General features: G+C 44.5%; 1 long non-coding RNA gene across 1 annotated transcript in view; it reads right to left on the bottom strand.

Moving 5' to 3' along the window:
* LOC128833054 (uncharacterized) overlaps window positions 1-23,921 on the bottom strand; it is a 31,220-nt gene that overhangs the window by 6,643 nt on the left and 656 nt on the right. The gene's annotated exons all lie outside the window — the stretch shown is intronic.

Below are 23,921 nucleotides of genomic sequence, written 5' to 3'. Positions count from 1 at the left end.
TTTTCTTTGAGTATTCCTTGCCCTTGGAAGCGATAACTCTTTTACCAACATAGACACGGAACAATTAAGTGAATTGCCCAAGGGTAATGCAGTGAATCAGTGGCATTGCCAGAAACAGAATTTACAAGTCCTTGTTCTAAGTCCTTTCCTCTACATACCAGGCTCTACTCCTTGTATGGTCACTGCATGGCAAAGCACACTCTCTCACACATGCCCACACAGAAGAGGGAGGGAGCATGAAAAAGGAAAGAGAAAAATATCTGGAAAAAAAGATTACAGAAAGGAAGAAACTGCATATCACTTATTAAAAGTTATTTGTTAAAGACAGACTACATCAATTGTCCCAAGCCAAGCACATGGAGACAAATTCATCCTTTATGCAGCTCCAATGGACTCAATAAATTGCGTTTCTTGAGGGATGATCTTGGCCCACAAAATCCAATCCATTTTTTTCTGGTTTTAACAGAATCGTGCCTTATTATGCTCTATTTCTGTCCTATTTTGAGCATTACAACATTTCTGAAGGAACACAAGGGGAGAGGGAAGAGAGCTAGTGAATATTGACATGAGACGGAGGAGTCATAGAGGTTTATTTTTTATACAAACTTATCCTCCCTGAGTTATGTAAACTTCCTTGACTTACACAAACACTCTGAAAGGCAAAGGTTTTCTAGCCTCAATGAACTACTGATGTTAACACTTGTCTTTGCCCATACTGCCTGCTAACACTGTTCCATGCTGCTCTGATACCATTACTACAGGATCTCATTCTCCATGGGAGAAATGAATTTAAGGAAAGGTGACTAGTGAAGAAACACATAGAAGGGCTGCACTTTTACAAGGTGAGAAATTGGGCTAAATTGTACCTTGCCCTGAAAAATTTAGCATGGTCACCTAGGATTGTGACAGAATACACCCCTATATTCACATCCAACACACTATTATAATATTCTGTGTACAAGGTATGCCTTGTAAGGTATCATTTGAAAACTCATAATTTGCTGGTCAGTTTTGGCCTGATAAAATGTGTACATTGTATGTGAAGTTATAGGATTTCCCTGCATGATGTTATTAACACATGTTCCAAACCCCACTGCCTGCCCAAGCAGAAGTTGACAAACAGTTCTGTCCTAAACAAAGAAATGTGTTCTTGCCCAGCAAGTATCTCATGGCAGCCGGGCTCTGCAGGCAGGGGCCAGATCTAGGGGGCATAGCCAACCAGCACCTGGTTCCTTCAGGGGCGAGGCAAGAACACATTGGGGTGCAGTTTGGACCTGTACTGAGTGCCCAGTCATGCAGAGGCAGCCCTGCTTTGGGAGCAGGGCAGGGAGGGCTGCCAGGCAGCCAGCCAATGCCCCGGCTCCTACAGCACAGAGAGCCAGGGGCCGGAGCGGCTGCCACCAGTTTGCGATCTGCCAGCTCCTGGCAGAAGGTGACGGTTTTCAAACTGCGAGATGCATTTTCCCTCTGTGCTAATTGGAAGGCAGGAATCTGGGGGAGGGGCGCACGTGAACCCCGCGTGCCTCCCCGCATTCGTTGCTTGCTTGTCCCAGGCACTAAAATAACTAGTTATGGCTCTGAACATAAAGTTCTCTCCTCCACTGTCTTTCCCTTCCTGTTAATTTCTTTCTGAAGTTCTGACAATCCTTCATTTGCGTTCAGCTCAGACTGGTGATAGGAAGCACATTGTGAACGAGACAATGCTCAGTAAACAAACGGCTGGATAAATCTCTCTCTCGTCTGATAGAAAACCTGTTTTTCACCATGGTTGGTGACCAGACTTTAATACAGACATATTCATATTCAAATCATATTTTCAGTATATATAACATAACTCCTTATACTATATCTGTACATACATTTCACAATGATATTGATGCCCAGTGTGACCCCGGTTTTCATTTGAGATCTCACATGACACTCTTTGGTGAACAAGAATGTATATATCAGACCCAAGAGAGTTCTGTAACCCCTCTGCACCTCCTTGCCAGCTGGCATTGAGAGATTCTTGGATCACACAATCTAAGGATAAGTGTGGCCTTACTGGTGGAGGAACTGAGTGCCCAGTACTCAGTGGAAGCTGAGAGTCCTGTGACTCTTCAGCATCTCTGAAAAAATCAGGCCTCTGACTTAGGTGCCTCTGTACAGAAACTTGCCTTTTTGTCTTCCACTGTGGCTTTTCAGACTGCAGGGAGTCTATAGCCATCCCCCCTCTCTCCAACGGGGTAGCACATGCAAACCAGCATTCATATTATTAAATCCATTTAGTATTTGTGTATATATTTTTTCACAGGCTTTTTAGTGGCCCCGGGAGCTTATGGGGCTGAAATAATGGGAGATTTGGTTCTCCCCATGATATTTCAGATCCCAAATGGAGGAAATACTGCAAGAAGGCCAGATCTCATCTCATCAATGGCTTGTTGAGGAATAAAAAATGGCTTTGGGTGGAGTGGTGGGGGGGACATACAGAGAAATTCAACTTTATATGGGTTTACCCAACTGCATACCTCCAGCCGTTAATATATGTTTGTCCTCCATTAGGCTCAGCGCTAAATGGTGCATATTGGTCCTTCCATGTCTGATTGCCTGGTTATTCCTCATTTATTTTCCCCAATTGCCCTTCCAGTAACTCCTTTCCATTTGGAAAGGTTTAATTTACACTATACTCTTTCTTTCCAGTCTTTTGGACTAAGCAAACTTATAAGTCTGTTTCCTGTTCTCTGAATTTACATCCCCGTGGGCAGCGGGCATAATAGGACTCCTGGGCCGCAGTGTCCCCGGCCCTTCCCCAAGACCCCCACCGCCTCCTCCACTCCACACACACCCTGGTCTCCGCTGCTCGCTGTGTCCCTCCTCCTTGGGATGGGGAGGTGAGGTGGGACGCGGAGAGCCAGCGGCCAGTGGACTGAGCAGGCTCGGCTGAGCGCTGGGGCTGCTGGCTTGGCGGGCGGGGGGGGAGGGGTCTTCAGGGGCGGGAGGAGCTGGCGCCAGGGGGATGGCAGCTCAGCCTGGCCCGACCCAGCAGGCACTCGGGAGCCTGGGGGGGCCGACGACTCGGATCGGCCCAGCCCAGTGCTGGGGCCGGCCTGGCGCTGGGGGAGGCCGGTGGCTCAGGCCGGCCCAGCACTGGGGCAGGCCGGTGCCTTGGCCTTGCCCAATGCTCAGGGAGGCCAGCGGCTCGGCCTGACTCTGGCGGGGGTGTGGGAGGAGCGGTGGCTCAGCCTGTTGCTTGGGGGGGCCAGCAGCAGCGGCTCAGCCTGATGTGGCTGGGGAGGGCGGGCCGGGGCTCCTCCAGTCATGGGGGCCCCTCAGAGTCAGGGGTTCTCCTTTTACAGGGTGGTAGGGGGGTTTCAGGGCTCCAGAATGTGGGGGCGGGGCCTTGGCTGGAAGGGGTGGGGCCAGCCTCCCTGAAGTGGGGGTTCATCCGCAGTGCATGTACATCCCTGTTTATCTGCACTCTTGGCTATACCTATCTCTTTTACTGTTCCGAAATTAAAACTAAGCTTTTCACCATATTGTTTGTGAAATGTGCATTTTCTTCTATTTAGTATAACGTGAAACATGCAAACTTTGCTGATTTGAGAAAATATCTCTCTTGAGCTGTAGATGCAGATGGGAAGCAATTGATACAGTTGTTTTCATGTTCTCTGCCATGTCCATTATCAGTAGACACCTATGTAATTAGTCTTTTCATGTTATGGAGAGGTGTTCCAATGCATTTAACGGGCTTATCTGAACCCTCAGTATTAATGCATTGAAATATCATATGCGTGCAAGTTAAGGCCTCTATAGCATAATCACAGAATGCTTGGAGTTTCTACTACTGAAATATGAATTATTGAAATATGAACATATACTGATTGTACCAGAGAACTAATTCTTACACAGTTTTGCTGCATCTATTCGCACACAAGAGATCACAAAATGGGCTTTCACTACTAGTAGCAATGGTTTCTGGAATGCATCTTCCTTAACTCTGGCATCTAATGTCAACTTCTGGGGAAAAGGAAGAACTGCTCAGAAAATGAGAATATTTTTCAAAAATATTTATGTGAAAAATTTATTCCTTTTTTCCTATCACAATATTTCAAAAAATTTTATCACCTCGCCTCAGAAGTCTCCCCCCTCCACCTCCAGTTGGTAGACAGATACAGTCGAACATGTAACTATACCAAGGGGAATCTATTTTTTGTCAAGGTCCAAATTTCTTGGTCAAGGTCAGTCAGTCAAGGTCCAGACTCCAGAGAAAATAATAAAAAAATAACAATGATAAGAAGTGAATAAAAATATTTTGGAGTCTGTTCAAAAGCATCTGGCAGTCCAGATTTGGCATGCAATCAGCCTATTGACTACCCTGATCTAGACCAGAGGTTCTCAAACTGAGGGGAGGCCCCCCAGGGGGACACAATATATTCTGGCGGGCATGAGAAGCTTTAGGGAAAGAAAACTTACTGTGCACATTCAGAGCTGGGCAGCTAGAGAGCGGCACCTGCTGGCCAGGTGCCCAGCTCTGAAGGCAGTGCCGCTGCCAGCAGCAGTGGAGAAGTAAAAGTGGCATGGTATGGTATTGACACCCTGACTTCTGCTCTGCTGCTTCCGGCAGCGCTGCCTTCAGAGGTGGGTGGCCAGAAAGTGGTGGCTGCTGGCTGGGTGCCTTGGGGGGAGGGGGTGGGGAGGTTGTAAACTACTACAGACACATACAAGCGGAGAAGGGAGGTGACCAAATATGTTTGAGAACCCATGATTTATACCGTGCCAAGAGTCCTAGATCATTGTGATATCAGAGGTGACTTAAACAATGACTACCATTACTCTACAGCTAATTTGCATGCAACAACTTAATTGGTTGTATGAGGTAGACTGCCCAGATGGTGGATTACTTGGCACAGTGCTAGTATAAAATACCAATCAGAATGTTTGACCATGTCAAATTGTTTGTTTCAATTTTTCTAATGAATTGACATGTTTCCAAGGAATGTTTTGATTTTGATTAAATGTTATTTTCCAAGGGTCAAATGTTCCGTTGTGTTTTATATTTATACACAGCAGCACCAGAAGGAACCCAAAAACTTCACAAATTGTATACACACAGCACAACTGAAATAGCTGTCTCTGGAGACAAGGGTGGGAACTAGGTAAGGCATGGCATAGGAAGTTGGCAAGGAAAAATGTTGGCCAAAAGCATTGGGGCAGATGCCTACCCTTATGAAAAATGGCAACTGTCAACTAACAATGTAATTTCCAAACAGCAGCAACCTTTGGTCAACACCTGCTAGAGTTGTATGCAATCCAGTGATTTAGGGCTCGTTTATGCTGGGGATTTCAGTTATCAGCGACCAGCCACCAGTGTCACCACTGTCACTGCAACAGTGCACACCTCTAGTGTAGATAGGCAAAGCCACTATAAACTGCAATTTGCCCAGGTGCAGGTCATTTCTGCTTGAAATCAGTGTAAACTGCATTAATGCAAATCACAGTTAATGGAAGCTTTGCCCGTCTACACCAGGGGTTTGCACTGGTGGCTAGGCAACAAAGGCTGCAACTAGATAAAATCCACAGTGCAGACAAGAGCTTAGATGTGAAATTTGCTAGTTCCTTAGGGCATCCAAACCCCTTTTCATTGTTAACGTTATGATTGCACTTGGCTTATCTCACCCATCCATTGAGAAGCTACCAATTCTAGATGTACTTTAACAAATATTGAAGGCTTCCAAATTAGTGTTCTGTAATTTTTATTTCTATAACCTTATTTATCTTGCCTACATACTAATCTATAATCTCTCTGTTTCACACTCACACACACTCTCTCTCACACACAGACACACACACACTCTGCTCCCAGTCTTCTGCTGTTTGTGAGTTCAGTTTTATTTACTGAAACAGATTCAATATGTTTTGGATAAACTATTTCAGCATATACTCCTCTACCCCGATATAACGCAACCCGATAGAACACGAATTCTGATATAACGCGGTAAAGCAGTGCTCCAGGGGGGGGGGGCTGCGCACTCTGGCGGATCAAAGCAAGTTCGATAGAACGTGGTTTCACCTATAACGTGGTAAGATTTTTTTGGCTCCCGAGGACAGCGTTATATCGAGGTCGAGGTGTATCTAGATTAGGGCTAGCCAAGCCTAGCAAACCGAGCTGGGTGAAAATTTCTGGATGTAACTTTTTTTGTTTGAACAACTATGATTTTGTTTGTTTGTTGTTGTTTTTGTTTCAGTCACCAAACCAAAAAGGAAGTTGAAGATTTGATGCTTGGCTGTTTTAGCTATTTGAGTGTTTTCATAGATTCACAGATTCATAGATTCTAGGACTGGAAGGGACCTCGAGAGGTCATCGAGTCCAGTCCCCTGCCCGCATGGCAGGACCAAATACTGTCTAGACCATCCCTGATAGACATTTATCTAACCTACTCTTAAATATCTCCAGAGATGGAGATTACACAACCTCCCTAGGCAATTTATTCCAGTGTTTAACCACCCTGACAGTTAGGAACTTTTTCCTAATGTCCAACCTAGACCTCCCTTTCTGCAGTTTAAACCCATTGCTTCTTGTTCTATCCTTAGAGGCTAAGGTGAACAAGTTTTCTCCCTCCTCCTTATGACACCCTTTTAAATACCTGAAAACTGCTATCATGTCCCCTCTCAGTCTTCTCTTTTCCAAACTAAACAAACCCAATTCTTTCAGCCTTCCTTCATAGGTCATGTTCTCAAGACCTTTAATCGTTCCTGTTGCTCTTCTCTGGACCCTTTCCAATTTCTCCACATCTTTTTTAAAATGCGGTGCCCAGAACTGGACACAATACTCTAGCTGAGGCCTAACCAGAGCAGAGTAGAGCGGAAGAATGACTTCTCGTGTCTTGCTCACAACACACCTGTTAATACATCCCAGAATCATGTTTGCTTTTTTTGCAACAGCATCACACTGTTGACTCATATTTAGCTTGTGCTCCACTATAACCCCTAGATCCCTTTCTGCCGTACTCCTTCCTAGACAGTCTCTTCCCATTCTGTATATGTGAAACTGATTTTTTCTTCCTAAGTGGAGCACTTTGCATTTGTCTTTGTTAAACTTCATCCTGTTTAACTCAGACCATTTCTCCAATTTGTCCAGATCATTTTGAATTATGACCCTGTCCTCCAAAGCAGTTGCAATCCCTCCCAGTTTGGTATCATCCGCAAACTTAATAAGCGTACTTTCTATGCCAATATCTAAGTCGTTGATGAAGATATTGAACAGAGCCGGTCCCAAAACAGACCCCTGCGGTACCCCACTCGTTATGCCTTTCCACTCGTTTTCACCTACAGAGATAATATACAAATGGTTAAAGATATTTTACTCTAACTTTCTAAATCTCATCTAAATCTTAGGCTGAGACCAAGTATAGAAAATTTCAGCTCCAAAGGAGAATTTACCCAGAAAGTTGTGAGTCAGAACAATAAACTCTATTATACAATAATGTTTATAAAATCCAAATTCAGCATTGCAATATAGAATAAATGGAGCGGGGGGGAATTAGAGTGCAAAATTGCACACACCATTCAGTTTAGATTAACAGAACCTTATGCAAAAAAGAAGGGAACAACCTTATGATGTTTTAAAAGGCTTTTTTATCCACTTGCTGAGTTGGTTGTAATGAGACCCAACTGATCTGACTACTTTGGTGATTCAGCAAAGTAGCTCTACACCTTCTCACAAAATCCTTGATCCTGATAACTGATGTATCAAACTATAATTGCTATGTGTGTGAGAAGTTATAAATAACTTTTGCTTAATTATAATCCATTCTTAGATTGTGCTCTATAGACTGCATACAAATTTTCAAGAAGAGTTAAGTTTGAAGGCATAGTAGCAAGCTGTTTGTTAGCTAGAGGAACCAAAAGACATGTTAGGTCAAAATTTCAAATCAGTGTAATATTTAAAATGACCTGTAACAAAATCAGTTTCACTAATTTTCTTCAAACTGCGCAGAAACATTTTTCTTGACTTTCAGAATAAAATTAAGCAAACTTCAGGTCATTCTGAAATTACAGGGTTTACACTGACCACTGCTCCACAGTCTACAATATCAAGTATCCCTTAACAGTTGCTAAAATGCTCTATTTTATAAGAATGGGAAGATAATATTTATGAAAAGCCCTTTAGCTGATAGACTGAGAAATACTGATGTTCAATTTGGGACTAATCATTCCATGTTTATTCACTGCTATTTTTCAGACCCACTCACAAGTCCATAATTATTATTCCATTTCCTTCTGTACATTTTTTCTTTTTCTTTTGTACTTTCAGTAAATACAAGGCTTTAGTCCCAGACCACCTGACAATTAGACAAGAACGAAAAAAACAAACAAAACATACAGGATGGTACAAGGCCAAACTATAGTAACACACAATTACTTTTCCAGCATGCAGAAATTATGTACAGAAACACAAAAGACAAATAATGTATGTATATTCTGTAGCTGACAAAAATAAAACCTATTTATAAAGATCAAAGATTGTTTTCAACGGTATATTACCATTTCTGGAAAATCAATCTACATTATTTTTAGTACAGGTTAGGAACTGTGAGCAATGATTGAATTATTTGCCAAGAACATGGTTAGACAGAGAGACTTGAAAAACTGGAAACTGTGATTTCTTTCCAAAGGAAAAGTATATCATAGTCACAGCTGGCATCACTACATAGAGGACTTTGGGCTTCTAATAAATTTTATGAGAAACAACACATGTTTTAATATAGAGCAGCCTATTATTATCAGGTTAACAGGAGTTATTCTTTAATAGAGATTATCTAGGTCTATCTGAAATTTCAAGACACTGAGTTGCCTCTGAAATCCTGAGATTAATCTGAAAATATTTATACTACAGCCTGTAAAACAGAATGCACACAAATTTTGAGGATACCTGCCTAATAATATCAATAACAACCTCTGAACTGGGTGAAACTTTTTAGTGAATAGCCCAAAAATGAGGTTTTGGTCAGCCCAAAACTATTCTCAAATTTGACACGAAGTCACTGAAAAGTTTCCACCAAAACCTTTTCTTTTCTTTTTTTTTTTTTGTGGTGAGGGGATGGGTGAGAAGGGGGACACTTCAGTGGCTGGTTTGGGAATGACACCCGAGGAAGCAGTGGTGCCACCCCCAACCCATTCCTGATGTACAGCACAGAGCTGAACTTCAGTTTCCCACACTACAGTTCAAATCCCTGCTGTACATCAGGTAGAGGGGGAGGCCAGGGAATTGAACTCACATGTCTTACATCAATCGGAGTACCCTAACCACCGGGCTATGGGATATCTTACCTGAAGTCTCTCAATCTCTTCCGTTGAAACTGTTCCACTTGAATAGTCATTAGGCCTTGAGAGAGAAAGCAAAAAATAACAACTCTCTAGTCTGGTGGTTAAAGCATTTCACTGGCACAGAGGTGACCCTAGTTCACATATGTGCTCCAATGTCTATTTATCTGCAGTGTAACCTGAATATTACATTGATGGGCTTACTAGATATGGACAGATTAGATAACCGGGACGAACCCGTCTTGCCGCTTTTGGGGCCCAACATAAGACCAATCTTGTTCCCTCAATTCTATGGTTTCTGAATGGCCTGGCAGTGTTTCGCCGAAGAACAAAGGACAAGCAGAGGGTCAGGGTTTAAGGCTGCAGTGTAAAACAAGGGGTGAAGGGAAAGAAAAGATTATAGTCCTTTCAAAAAAGAAATATTGCTTTTCATATTGGTGCCTAGGTATGCAAAGGTAGATAAGATAATACAAAGGGAGGTATAATTCAAATGCCTAATGCACAGCTAGAAGAAAATATTTTTCTCTTAAAGATCCCCTATTCTGACCCCTTCCACTAAGTGCTGTAAAAGCTCTTACTCACATTCTTTTGATCCTCCAAGAATATCTCTAGGAAAATGGAGGAAAACAAGAATTGATATTTTAAAAGATGAAAAGCAAGCAGAAAAATAGATGTTGGGACAGAAGGGGTTGGTTAGGTTTGAGCCAGGGGTTATAATTGGGAGTAACTGGATGAAAATGAGCAAAGGAAAATTTTGGGTGCACAGCAGGAAAAAAAATTCCTGACAATGAAATCTTTTAGGATGTGGAATGAGATTGCCAATGGGAGTGGTGAAAAGCCCATCACTTGTTTCCTTGAAAATTAAGCAAGAAAATACTGTAGGGAATGTTAGCTGAGGAAGGGACAAGATGACCTAAATAATATTTTCCATCAATAATTTCTGGTACTATGAAATAGACTGAAAATGTACGATGCCAAACCCACTTCTCTTTCCTGTGCTTTGTTGTGGTCTTCCAGAAAAATAGCTTATATTCCAAATACTGTATAGAAGCATACTTATGCAAAAAACCAACCTGGTCTCTAGCTGCTATAACATATCATATCATATCTTTTATTTTGCATTATTTGGTTTCTTGACCACTGTTGAGTCAACAAAATGCTCTGAGTCTCCTTGAAGGAAAGTATCTTTCATCTTTCACTGAAAAGGTCTATTGCTATAGCAGTGGTGGTAGCCAAAGGTGCCACTAGTTACTGATGGTAGCAACAGTGGCATCTCTATGGTCAAATTTTCAAACAGATGAAGTTAGGTGCCTAAATCCATATTTAGCAAAGCACTTAAATACATGCTTAAATGTAAACACATGCTCAAGTCCCATTTAAGTCAGTAGCACTTAAACATGGTCCTAAAGTTAAGCATATGCTTAAATTAGGGCTGTCACTAAATCTCAGTTAACTCACACGATTAACTCAAAAAAATTAATCGCAATTTAAAAAATTAATTGTGATTAAATCACACTGTTAAACAATAGAATACCAATTGAAATTTATTCAATATTTTTGATGTTTTTCTACATTTTCAAATATATTGATTTCAATTATAACAGAATACAAAGTTTACAGTGCTCACTTTATATTATTTTTATTACAAATATTTGCATTGCAAAAATGATAAACATAAGAAATAGTATTTTTCAATTCACCTCATACAAGTACTGAGGTGCAATCTCTTTATCATGAAAGCGCAACTTACAAATGTAGATTTTTTTGTTACATAACTGCACTCAAAAACAAAACAATGTAAAACTTTAGAGCCTACAAGTCCACTTGGTCCTACTTCTTGTTCAGCCAATCATTAAGAGAAACAAGTTTGTTGACATTTACGGGAGATAATGCTGCCCGCTTCTTATTTACGTCACCTGAAAGGGAGAATAGACATTCACATGGTGCTTTTGTAGCTGGCATTGCAAGGTATTTACATGCCAGATCTGCTAACCATCCATATGCCCCTTCATGCTTTGGCCACCATTCCAGAGGACATGCTTCCATGCTGATGAGGCTCATTAAAAAAAAAAGTGTTAATTATATTTGTGACTGAACACCTTGGGGGAGAATTGTATGTCTCCTGCTCTGTGTTTTATCTGCATTCTGCCGTATATTTCATGTTATAGCAGTCTCGGATGATGACCCAGCATGTTGTTCGTTTTAAGAACACCTTCACTGCAGATATGACAAAATGCAAAGAAGGTACCAGTGTGAGATTTCTAAAGATAGCTACAGCACTTGACCCAAGATTTAAGAATCTGAAGTGCCTCCCAAAATCTGATCGGGACAGGATGTGGAGCATGCTTTCAGAAGTCTTAAAAGAGCAACAGTCCAATGCAGAAACTACAGAACCCGAACCACCAAAAAAGAAAATCAGCCTTCTGCTGGTGGCATCTGACTCAGATGATGAAAATAAACATACATTGGTCTGCACTGCTTTGGATCATTATCGAGCAGAACCTATGCATGTCCTCTGGAATGGTGGTTGAAGCATGAAGGGACATATGAATCTATATCACAGCTGGCATGTAAATATTCTGCAACTCTAGCTACAACTGTGCCATAAGAATGCTTGTTCTCACTTTCAGGTGACATTGTAAACAAGAAGCGGGCAGCATTATCGCCCACAAATGTAAACAAACTTGTTTGTCTGAGCGATTGGCTGAACAAGAAGTAGGACTGAGTGGACTTCTAGGCTCTAAAGTTTTAGATTGTTTTATTTTTAAATGCAGTTTTTTTTGTACATAATTCTAGGGTTACCATATTTAACAAATAAAAAAAGAGGACCCTCCACTGGGCCCCGGCCCTGCCCATTTCCCACCTCCAGCCCCGCCCCAACTCCGCCCCTTCCCCGCCCCAACCCGCCTTAACTCCGCCCCTCCTCCCTCCCACTCTCAGCCACGCGAAAAGGGCTGCCTGAGCGCTACCGGATTCACAGTTTGCCGGGCAGCCCCCAGACCCTGCGCCCCCGGCCGGCGCTTCCCCAGCGCAGCTGGAGCCTGGGAGGGGAAGCGCCCAGCCAGGGGCGCGGAGTCTGGAGGCTGCCCGGCAAACCGTGAAGCCGGTAGCGCTTGGGCTTCGGGCAGCCCCTATGCCTCCGGACCCTGCGCCCCCGGCCGGGCACTTCCCCTCTCGGGCTCCGGTGGCGCAGGGTCCGGAGGCATGGGGGCTGCCCAAAGCCCGTAGCGCTCGGCTCTTAAACAGAGCCGAAGTGTTAGGGGAGGAGCAGAGCCGCCGCGGCCGGAGGCTCTGCTCCTCCCCTGACTCTTCGGCTCTGTTTAAGAGCCAAGCTGCCCGAGCGCTACCGGCTTCGGGCAGCCCCCATACCTCCGGACCCTGCGCCGCCAGAGCCTGGGAGGGGAAGTGCCGGGCCGGCGGCTGGGATCTGGAGGCAAGTGGGCTGCCTGAAGCCCATAGCATTCGGGCAGCTCGGCTCTTAAACAGAGCCGAAGAGTCAGGGGAGGAGCACAGCAGCCGCGGGAGGGGAAATGCCCAGCCGGCATTTTCCCGGACATGTTCGGCTTTTTGGCAATTCCCCCCGGACGGGGGTTTGATTGCCGAAAAGCCGGACATGTCCGGGAAAAAACGGACATATGGTAACCCTACATAATTCCACATTTGTAAGTTAAACTTTCATGATAAAGAGATTGCACTACAGTACTTGTATTCAGCGAATTGAAAAATACTATTTCTTTTATTTTTACAGTGCAAATATTTATAACAAAAATAAATATAAAGTGAGCACTGTACACTTTCTGTTCTGTGTTTAATTGAAATCAATATATTTCAAAATATGGGAAACATGCAAAAATATGTATATAAATAGCATTCTATCGTTGTTTAACAGCGCGATTAATCTTGTGATTAATCATGATTAATTTTTTTAATTGCTTGACAGCAATATCTTAAATGCTTTGCTGACTAGGGAGTGGACTGCTGAACTAGGGCCTAGATTTTCAGAGTTGCTAAGCAACAAACAAATCTCATTGAAGTCAGTGAGAGCTGCATGTGTTCAGCACCCAAGTTTTAAAGTTATGTGTAGACAAGATGCTGGGTTTTTCACCATTATGTTGTCTAGCGCTCCTCTGAGCACAGTTAGGTGACACAATGGTAAGAAAAGTAGACACAGCCTTAGGAAAGAATTTACCCTGAAGTATTTGGGGATGGAGTAGCTGCTAGAGGGATGTTAATTTGTGTGTGTGTGTGTGTGTGTGTGTGTGTGTGCGCGCGCACCTGCTTTATTTGTTGTTTTGTTTTTAATAGAATGGGAAATACAGGCTACTATATGACAGCTTTCTTTATAACTAGAATTATGGAAAGGTGCCCAGAGGATAAAACAGGCCTATTTGTAAATCTAAATACATAAAATAAATACATATATAAAAAGCTTCAATTCTTTTCTGGAAATAAATTTGCAAAATTTTCTTTTTTATGTGATCTGAATCTATTTGCAAATGTTTTCAGGGTGAAATTCACCCCAGGGCCTGGCAAGACCTATCTGAATCCTTCCTGCATATCACCTAGGGAACAAACAAAGCTCCGCCGTCCCTGTCTAGCCTGGACTGCTCTTTGCAAGACCTAGGCAACATTTAATTGACATTCAAGCCTATTTTGAGAGCTTAAGTGGTACCTAGTTCTCATACTTACCCTCTGCAGAGCAAACAAACATTTACATTGTGGTAGCATCTCAAGATCACAGCCAAGTTCGAACCCATTGCGCTAGGTGCTGTACAATTATATAATACAGTCCCCGAATAACTCACAAAATATTCAAGCAGGATTGCACATAATCACAGAGTCCTAAGGTGCTTTCAAAAGTTAAAGGGGAAGGAGCAGCCCAACCAGCTCCATGAAAAGAAGACTGGATTGAGGGAGGTGGAAAGGTGCAGAAATGGTGAAAGATGGCTAGACAACCCCCAGACAAAAATGACAAAATGGGAAAGGAAAGCTATGGTGAGGAGGAGAAAATCAGATGGGGTGATCTCCAAACCTTCATAAAAACTGCCAAACACGTGACTCTTTTTCTAAGCTGATTGAACATCTCCTTAATTAATAGTATATGGGTAGATTTAAAACTAGATTAAAACTCCGGCTCTGCTGCTCTTGTGCGCTCAAATAAATCTCCTGCTGACTTCAATCAACTTAGGTTGGGTTTTCTGTAGGCATTTAGGCTATACACAGGACTTGGGGTAACAGCTACAGGAATGTTTAATAATTATTTTGACCACAGGAGGGCTCCCATGTTTCATGAATGCACCTGGAAACCCATTGAAAATAGTGAGAAGAATTTGTGGCAAAGGAAGGACTAGGGTGATAGAGTTGAAACAAAGTGCATCCCTTAGGGCTGGTCTACACTATGACTTTAATTCGGATTTAGCAGCGTTCTATCGAACTAACCCTGCACCCGTCCACACAACAAAGCAATTTATTTCAAAATAAAGGGCTCTTAAAATCGATTTCTGTACTCCACCCCGACGAGCGGAGTAGCGCCAAAATCGATATTGTCATTTCAAATTAGGGTTAGTGTGGCTGCAATTCAATGGTATTGGCCTCCGGAAGCTATCCCACAGTGCACCATTGTGACCGCTCTGGACAGCAATCTGAACTCGGATGCACTGGCCAGGTAGACAGGAAAAGCCCCGCGAACATTTGAATTACATTTCCTGTTTGCCCAGCACAGGAGAGCACAGGTGACCACAGAAAGCTCATCAGCACAGGTAACCATGCAGGCCGATAATCAAAAAAGAGCACTAGCATAACCGTGAGGGAGGTACTGGATCTGATCGCTGTATGGGGAGAGGATTCAGTGCTAGCAGAACTTCATTCGAAAAGACAAAATGCCAAAACTTTTGAAAAAATCTCTAAGGGCATGATGGAGAGAGGCCACAATAGGGACTCAGATCAGTGCCGCGTGAAAGTCAAGGAGCTCAGACAAGCCTATCAAAAAACAAAGGAGGCAAACGGTCGCTCCGGGTCAGAGCCGCGGACATGCCGCTTCTACGCCGAGCTGCATGCAGTTCTAGGGGGGGCTGCCACCACTACTCCACCTCTGACCGTGGATTCCGAGGCGGGGGTAATCTCATCAGCTACACCTGAGGATTCTGCGGATGGGGAAGAGGAGGAGGATGAGCTTGCGGAGAGCACCCAGCACTCCGTTCTCCCCAACAGCCAGGATCTTTTTCTCAGCCAGACTGAAGTACCCTCCCAACCCTCCCAAGCCAGTATCCAAGACCATGACCCAGTGGAAGGGACCTCAGGTGAGTTTACCTTTTAAAATACAAAACTTGTTTTAAAAGCAAGCCTTTTTTAATGATTACTTTGCCCTGAGGACTTGGGATGCATTCGCGGCCAGTACAGCTACTGGAAAAGTCTGTTAACGTGTCTGGGGATGGAGCGGAAATCCTCCAGGGACATCTCCATGAAGCTCTCCTGGAGGTACTCCAAAAGCCTTGCCACAAGGTTTCTGGGCAGTGCAGCCTTATTCTGTCCTCCATGGTAGGACACTTGACCATACCATGCTAGTAGCCAGTAATCTGGTATCATTGCATGACAAAGCCTGGCAGCGTATGGTCCCAGTGTTTGCTGGCATTCAAGCAACATCCGTTCTTTATCTCGCTGTGTAATCCTCAGGAGAGTGATATCGCTCATGGTAACCTGGTTGAAATACAGGAACTTAATTAAGGGGACAGAGGTGGCCGTTCCTACTGGGCTGTTTGCCTGTGGCTGAAAAGAAATCCTTCCCTGCAAGCGCCAAGCCAAGCGCAGGGGTGGGGGGGGGAAATTAGCCCTGAGCTTTTCGCGTTTGGCTAGCAGGGATCTTCCCTGATACCAGCCACGCGGTGGGGGGAGGGGTACAGTGCGCGATCATCCCAGATAATTCATGGCGGGGGGAGCGGGGCGGGAGGTTAGTTTGGTTTCTGCAGGGATCTTCCCTGATACCAGCCATGTGGTGGGGGGAGGGATAAAGCGATAATTCCAGAGAATTGGATGGGGGGGGGGCGGGAGTTAGTTTGTTTTCTGCTGCTGAAGGTTAACAGGAAAACTGCAGCAGTCAATGGGCTTTGCTTGGTATGTGGGAAAGGAGGGCACAGAAGCCGAAAGAGGCTTACCATGGCCTCATGCAAGCTGAATTCTGTTGCCCAGACCTGCGTCTGTGATCTCTAACACCAAAGCCACAGGCACTCAATATTAAGATGGAAAATGCGACCTTGTACTGAAATCACATGTGCTATGTAATGTGAATAGTGTTGTTCACCATGAAAGAGTACAAGCATTGTTCTGTAAAATGTATCATTTTAAAAACTTCTCTCCTTTCTTTCAACCCTCCCTCCAGCAGCTGCAAATTTTTCAAGCCTCCCTCCTCCGTCCCGAAGGCTATCTTAGATAAGGCGGTGGAGAAAGAGGACGCGAGACGAGATGTTCTCAGAAATAATGGAATGCACCGGCAATGAAAGAGCTCATTTGAATGAGTGGAAGGACATGGTATCTAAATACAGGAAAGATGTCAGTGAACGTGAGGTCATGAGGGACGCTCGAGATGAGAGGTGGCAGGCTGCAACGCTGGGGCTGCTGCGTGATCAAACGGACATGCTCCAGCGTCTGGTGGAGCTTCAGGAATGGCAGCAGGATAACAGATTGCCGCAGCAACCGCTGTATAACCTCCCTTCCCCCCTCACCATGTTCCATATCCTCCTCACCCAGACGTGTAAGAACGCGGGGGGGGGGGGGGGGAGAGGCTCCGTACACCCTCCCGCTCCACCCCAGTGGACAGCCCAACCCAAAGGCTGTCATTATATTGAATTTTTTCAGTGGCCTTTTACTTCCCTCCTATCATCCTCCCAAACCTCACCCAGGTTACCTTGTCGGTTCTCTCCCTATGTTTATAATCAATTAATAAAGAATACATGATTTTTAAGTGACTTTATTTCCTTTAAAAGCAAGCTGTGATTTAAGGGGGGGAGGGTGGTTTGCTTACAGGGAATGAGTCAATCAAGGGGGCGGGTTTTCAACAAACAGAACTTTCACACCATAGCCTGGCCAGTCATGAAACTGGTTTTCAAAGCTTCTCTGATGCGCAGCACTTCCTGGTGTGATCTTCTAATCGCTCTGGTGTCTGGCTGCGCATAATCAGCAGCCAGGCGATTTGCCTCAGCCTCCCACCCCGCCATAAAGGTCTCCCTCTTACTCTCACAGAGATTGTGGAGCACACAGCAAGCAGCAATAATAATGGGGATATTGGTTTGGCTGAGGTCTGAGCGAGTCAGTAACGAGCGCCAGCGACCTTTTAAACGGCCAAATGCACATTCTACCACCCTTCTGCACTTGCTCAGCCTGTAGTTGAACAGCTCTTGACTCCGGTCCAGGCTGCCTGTGTATGGCTTCACGAGCCATGGCATTAAGGGGTAGGCTGGGTCCCCAGGAATAATTATAGGCATTTCAACATCCCCAACGGTTATTTTCTGGTCCGGGAAGTAAGTCCCTTGCTGCAGCCATTTAAACAGATTAGTGTTCCTGAACACGCGAGCGTCATGAACCCTTCCCGGCCAGCCCACGTTGATGTTGGTGAAACGTCCCTTGTGATCCACAAGTGCTTGCAGCACCATTGAAAAGTACCCCTTGTGGTTTATGTACTGGGTACCCTGGTGCCAAGATAGGGATATGGGTTCCATCTATTGCCCCACCACAGTTAGGGAATCCCATTGCAGCAAAGCCATCCACTATGACCTGCACATTTCCCAGAGTCACTACCTTTCATAGCAGCAGCTCAGTGATTGCTTTGGCTACTTGTATCACAACAGCCCCCACAGTAGATTTTCCCACTCCAAATTGATTCCCGACTGACCTGTAGCTGTCTGGCGTTGCAAGCTTCCACAGGGCTATCACCACTCACTTCTCAACTGTGAGGGCTGCTCTCATCTTGGTATTCTGGCGCCTTAGGGCAGGGGAAAGCAAGTCACAAAGTTCCATGAAAGTGCCCTTACGCATGCGAAAGTTTCGCAGCCACTGGGAATCATCCCACACCTGCAACACTATGCGGTCCCACCAGTCTGTGCTTATTTCCCGGGCCCAGAATCAGCATTCCACGGCTATAACCTGCCCCATTAACAGCATGATCTCCAAAGTGCCGGGGCCCGCAGTTTGATAGAATTCCATGTCCATGTCCTCATCACTCTCTCCGCCGTGCTGCTGTAGCCTACTCCTCGCCGCCTGGTTTTGCAGGTTCTGGTTCAGCATAAACTGCACGATAACTCACGAGATGTTTACAATGTTCATGACTGCTGTCTTGAGCTGAGTGGGCTCCATGCTTGCCATGGTATGGCGTCTGCACTGTTCACCCAGGAAAAAGGCGCGAAACGGTTGTCTGCCGTTGCTTCCCTGGAGAGGGGGAAGGATGTACCCAGAACCACCCGCGACAATGTTTTTGGCCCCATCAGGCATTGGGATCTCAACCCAGAATTCCAATGGGTGGAGGAGACTGCAGGAACTATGGGATAGCTATGGGATAGCTACCCACAGTGCAACGCTCCGGAAATCGACGCTAGCCCTGGTACATGGACGCACACTGCCGAATTAATGTGCTTAGTGTGGCTGCATACATTCAACTTTATACAATCTGTTTCCAAAATTCGGATTAATCCCGTAGTGTAGAGATACCTTTAGTTCAGGCCAAAGTCTCCATGCAGCCAAGAAGTTACATAAAGTGGAAATGTTTAGATATAAAAAAAGTTTTTCTTCAACAAAACACCAAGAAGGAAAAGAACAAATGTTTCCCTGCAACTTTTGTTTTTATAATGTCTCCCTAAAAGGGGCACCTACTGAAATGAGTGATGTTAGCTTGTATGTTCTCCAGGGGAACCACCACAACTTCTTGACACATGCCCGCAACAGAGGACATAAGAGCTGCATAGGCTTTTTGTTAGCTCATTCCCCAAAGGTGAATTTTAGAGGTCTAACTCCGCTCCCATTTAAGTCAATGGAAAGACTCTCCCCAGCCTCAATAGAAGTTGCAGTGGGCCCAAGTTTCAGTGTTTGAGTGAAAGGCTGGCTTCCCCTATAAATTCCAGTCCCATATAGATAGAAGTGGTCATGGTCTTTTTCTTACGTGGCTTCGAATCACAGGGGAGGCAATACTCAACTTATTCTATTAAGGAGTTATGTTAAATCTGTATTTACCCAAGAGTTTGTATTAACCTGGTCTAACAGGTCAAGGCCTGCACTGAGAATTTCCAGTTCATACTATAGATCATTGACCTAACAGACCTGATGACCTTAAGTGGTTCCAGGCAGATACCACCCACATGAAATAGATTTAAACATATAACAAACTCTTATTAAATTTTTCATTTACAAAAACTGGTCCAGTGTTCATGAGGTGGAAATCAAACCTGGTGTCTTTTTTTTTAAAATGTCTTGTAATAAAATATAATTTACAAAAAGTAGTTTGTTGGAAGGCACCAAAACCAGATTAGAGTTCATGAGTAATACCCCCGAGATAAAAGCTAGCATCAGATTCAGTATTTGCACAGTATCATTCTAAAACAAGCCAAATGGACGAGTTCTAAATTTTAAAAAGGTTTTAAAGCCACAAGATACAGATGAGCCCTGAAACTTGATTTTTGGAAGTATTATTTTTGTTATTCCTTTGTAGCTATTCCTATGTCAATCATCATAGAGCACTTCACAACTATCAATGATTTAAACCCCACAACATCCTTGTGAGTTAGCTCAGTATTATCCTCCCCATTTCTACAGATGGGGAAATAAAGGCACCAGGGCTATTTACTTGACATGTGCAAGGTCACCTAGGAAGACTGAGTTAGAGTGGAGAAAAGAACCAAGATCTCCTAAGTCCCACTCCTGTGCCCTAATTGTAAGGCTATAGTTCTGAGAGGTTGAAGGGCAGGACTTCTAATGGAAATGGAGGCAGATTCTCATCTGAGGTGGGTCAATAGACAGTTATTCACTGTTGGGAGTTTTACGCTACCCAGTGTAAATGCTAAAGTATACTACAATTTTAATTTGGGCTGTCTTTCACACTGCTTCCTCACACTCTGTGTAAAGTTTGATTACAGCTGAGCCACAATAGTGACATTACACTGTCATTAAGGTCAGAACCTTATGATATTGGCATAGAAAGTACGCTTATTAAGTTTGCGGATGATACCAAACTGGGAGGGATTGCAACTGCTTTGGAGGACAGGGTCATAATTCAAAATGATCTGGACAAATTGGAGAAATGGTCTGAGTTAAACAGGATGAAGTTTAACAAAGACAAATGCAAAGTGCTCCACTTAGGAAGAAAAAATCAGTTTCACACATACAGAATGGGAAGAGACTGTCTAGGAAGGAGTACGGCAGAAAGGGATCTAGGGGTTATAGTGGACCACAAGCTAAATATGAGTCAACAGTGTGATGCTGTTGCAAAAAAAGCAAACATGATTCTGGGATGTATTAACAGGTGTGTTGTGAGCAAGACACGAGAAGTCATTCTTCCGCTCTACTCTGCTCTGGTTAGGCCTCAGCTGGAGTATTGTGTTCAGTTCTGGGCACCGCATTTTAAAAAAGATGTGGAGAAATTGGAAAGGGTCCAGAGAAGAGCAACAAGAATGATTAAAGGTCTTGAGAACATGACCTATGAAGGAAGGCTGAAAGAATTGGGTTTGTTTAGTTTGGAAAAGAGAAGACTGAGAGGGGACATGATAGCAGTTTTCAGGTATTTAAAAGGGTGTCATAAGGAGGAGGGAGAAAGCTTGTTCACCTTAGCCTCTAAGGATAGAACAAGAAGCAATGGGTTTAAACTGCAGCAAGGGAGGTCTAGGTTGGACATTAGGAAAAAGTTCCTAACTGTCAGGGTGGTTGTAATAAATAAATTGGAATAAATTGCCTAGGGAGGTTGTGGAATCTCCATCTCTGGAGATATTTAAGAGTAGGTTAGATAAATGTCTATCAGGGATGGTCTAGACAGTATTTGGTCCTGCCATGCGGGCAGGGGACTGGACTCGATGACCTCTCGAGGTCCCTTCCAGTCCTAGAATCTATGAAACTAGCTGTCTGTTATATGCCCAATGGTGACTATTTCCTATCTCCTTGCCCTCTTCTGTTGAATGCCCTCTTCCAGAATGCTGATTCCCACCCAAATTTTCATATGTAATTCTCTAGGCAGAGGAGAGGCTTTTTTGGTATGGAAAGTCTGAAGTTAACTAGATCAGATGTCAAGGATTTGACACTTGACAGCTCTCACACCGTGCTAACATCATCTCTCAGTTAGGGCCTGGTCTAGAGTAGACAGTCTACTCCACGAATTTGGTTTGGAGGATGTTATTGTTAAGTTGCCCTCAGTAACAACTACTGTATTGTACTGGTTTAGAGAGGATGATTGTACAACTGTTTATTATAGGACTCTGAACCCTTGACTTCTCCATCAGAGCTTACAATCTCAGGGCCAAATCTGCTCTCACTTACTCCCATGTAATAGCGGTGTAACCCCATGTAACCCAGGGGAGTTATTCCGGATACATCACCGCAAGGAATATCAGGATCAGGCCCCTAGACAGTGATCCCTATTAACCCTTTAGCTGTTGATGGTAATCTATATTTTTATTTTTAAAGCCATGTCTAGCTCTTTAGAGTACAACCATATCCTTAAAAATATAAAGAGATCACTGGGGTGGAAAATGGTCATTAAGCTGTTTCCTAAAAAGTCATGGACTTCTCTCGCTGGCTGCCCAAGCCCCTCTCTAATATTTCTGTTGCTGCCACAAATCCCATCTCCCCTTATCTGCCATCTTACAATGAGCTAGAGTCCAATCTACTTCCTCCACCCTATAAAGAGGTATTAAAAACCAAACTACTGTATATATGGCTCTATTCCTTCCTCACTCTAGAAACAGGCTTGATTTGCCCCTTTACCACAGTGAAACAGGCAGTAGCAAGAAAGCAGCATGCATTGCATTGTCATTTGTTGTTGATACAGTGAAAAGCTCCAGTAATTGGTGCAGTCTTTACAACACAGCAATAAAGCCCATTATATGGGCAAAAGAAGGGACAAGGCTAAGGCTGCTTACAGAATCTGCTCGGTCTTCTGACTTTTACACTTTTCTTTACAGCGACATGTTGCTCGTCACTTTTACATATTTAAAATTTTAGGTGTTCTCAGGACAAATAATTTGGTGGCCTCACGAGTGTAGCCACCAACTCTTGCTGGTGGAGACTCAAACACTTAGTTAGCTTTAGGAAAAACAAATAAGTATGTACATATGCATGTCCAAATCATTGTAATTGATTGCTAGCTAGTAAGTCTGTTGTGAAAAGTGGTATTACCAAACATACAAGTATCACTTTTCACAGCAGACTTACTCAGCTCTGGCAAGCCTGGAGACAAATTAAGCCCCGGATGGGGGGTCAGGGGAGGCAGTGGGTACCAGGGGCAACGGGAGTGGGTGGCTGGGGGAGGTAGCAGGGAGCCAGAACCTGAAGCCCTGTGGCCAAGGCCCAGGGACGGAGCTCGAAGCTGCATGGGTGGACGCTGAAGCTGCAGCCCGAAGCCCCACAGCCAAAGCCTCCTGCCATGCCAGGGCTGAAGCCCAAAGCCTGAGCCGCACCATCCAGGGCCGTCTCCAGCTTTTTTGCCGCCCCAAGCAGGAAAAAAAAAAAGATAAAGCCAATCGGCGGCAGCTCAATCGCACCGCTTCATTCTTCGGCGGGTCCTTCGCTCCCTCTCGTCCTCTTTGGCGGCACTTCAGTAGCAGCTCAAAGAGGAAGAGAGGGACTGAGGGACCCGCCACCAAATTGCCGCCGAAGACCCGGACATGCCTCCCCTTTCCATTGGCCGCCCCAAGCACCCGCTTCCTTCGCTGGTGGCTGGAGCCGGCCCTGGCACCATCCCAGGGAAGGTGGAAAACTGACTACCTGGTCCTCCCGCATTGCGCCCCAGATGTCTCCAGAGGGGGACAGGACAACCAGGAGCAACAGGAAGGGGGGGGCACTGCTTTGCTCCCCCATCACAGCCCAGGAGGCTGTGGCCACAAGAAGAGCCTCTGCTGGCTGCATGAGGCCACAGTGTCTGCATTTGAGAAATGCTACCCCTAGGCCAATTGTTAACCCTAATTTCACTTTTCAAATGTGGGTAGTTTCTAGACAAAATACATTTTCCCCTGGAAAAAAGTTAAAGGTGTATTTTTTTTTTAAAAAAACCTGATTTGCTCTCTCCCCACTAAGTGGCCATGATCCTGGCTGCATAGCCCTGTCCTAGGGGTCAGATCCCGTTCAGTAGAAAGTGGGGGCTAGCAGTCTATAAGGGGAGGGCAGAAGGGGCAAGATCTGGGGCTAGCTTTCCCAAACAGGGGGGTTCACACACTGCCCCTGTCTCTCCTCTCCCTTTCATTCCAATTTTCTCCCCTTCCCCCACCCCAATCAATCAATCAATCAGCGCTAGAGTCGCTCTCTTCTTGTGCAGCAAACAGAACTGTTCATTACATTTTACAGCTGGCCTAAACATAAAGGTTCATCTAGACCAGTATCCTGTCTTCTGACAGTGGCCAATGCAAGGCACCCAAGAGGGAATGAACAGAACAGGC

The sequence above is a fragment of the Malaclemys terrapin genome, chromosome 2 (genome assembly GCF_027887155.1).
Source record: "Malaclemys terrapin pileata isolate rMalTer1 chromosome 2, rMalTer1.hap1, whole genome shotgun sequence".
In the NCBI taxonomy this organism is placed as follows: Eukaryota; Metazoa; Chordata; order Testudines; family Emydidae; genus Malaclemys; species Malaclemys terrapin.
This window is presented reverse-complemented; position numbering and strand designations above follow the sequence as displayed.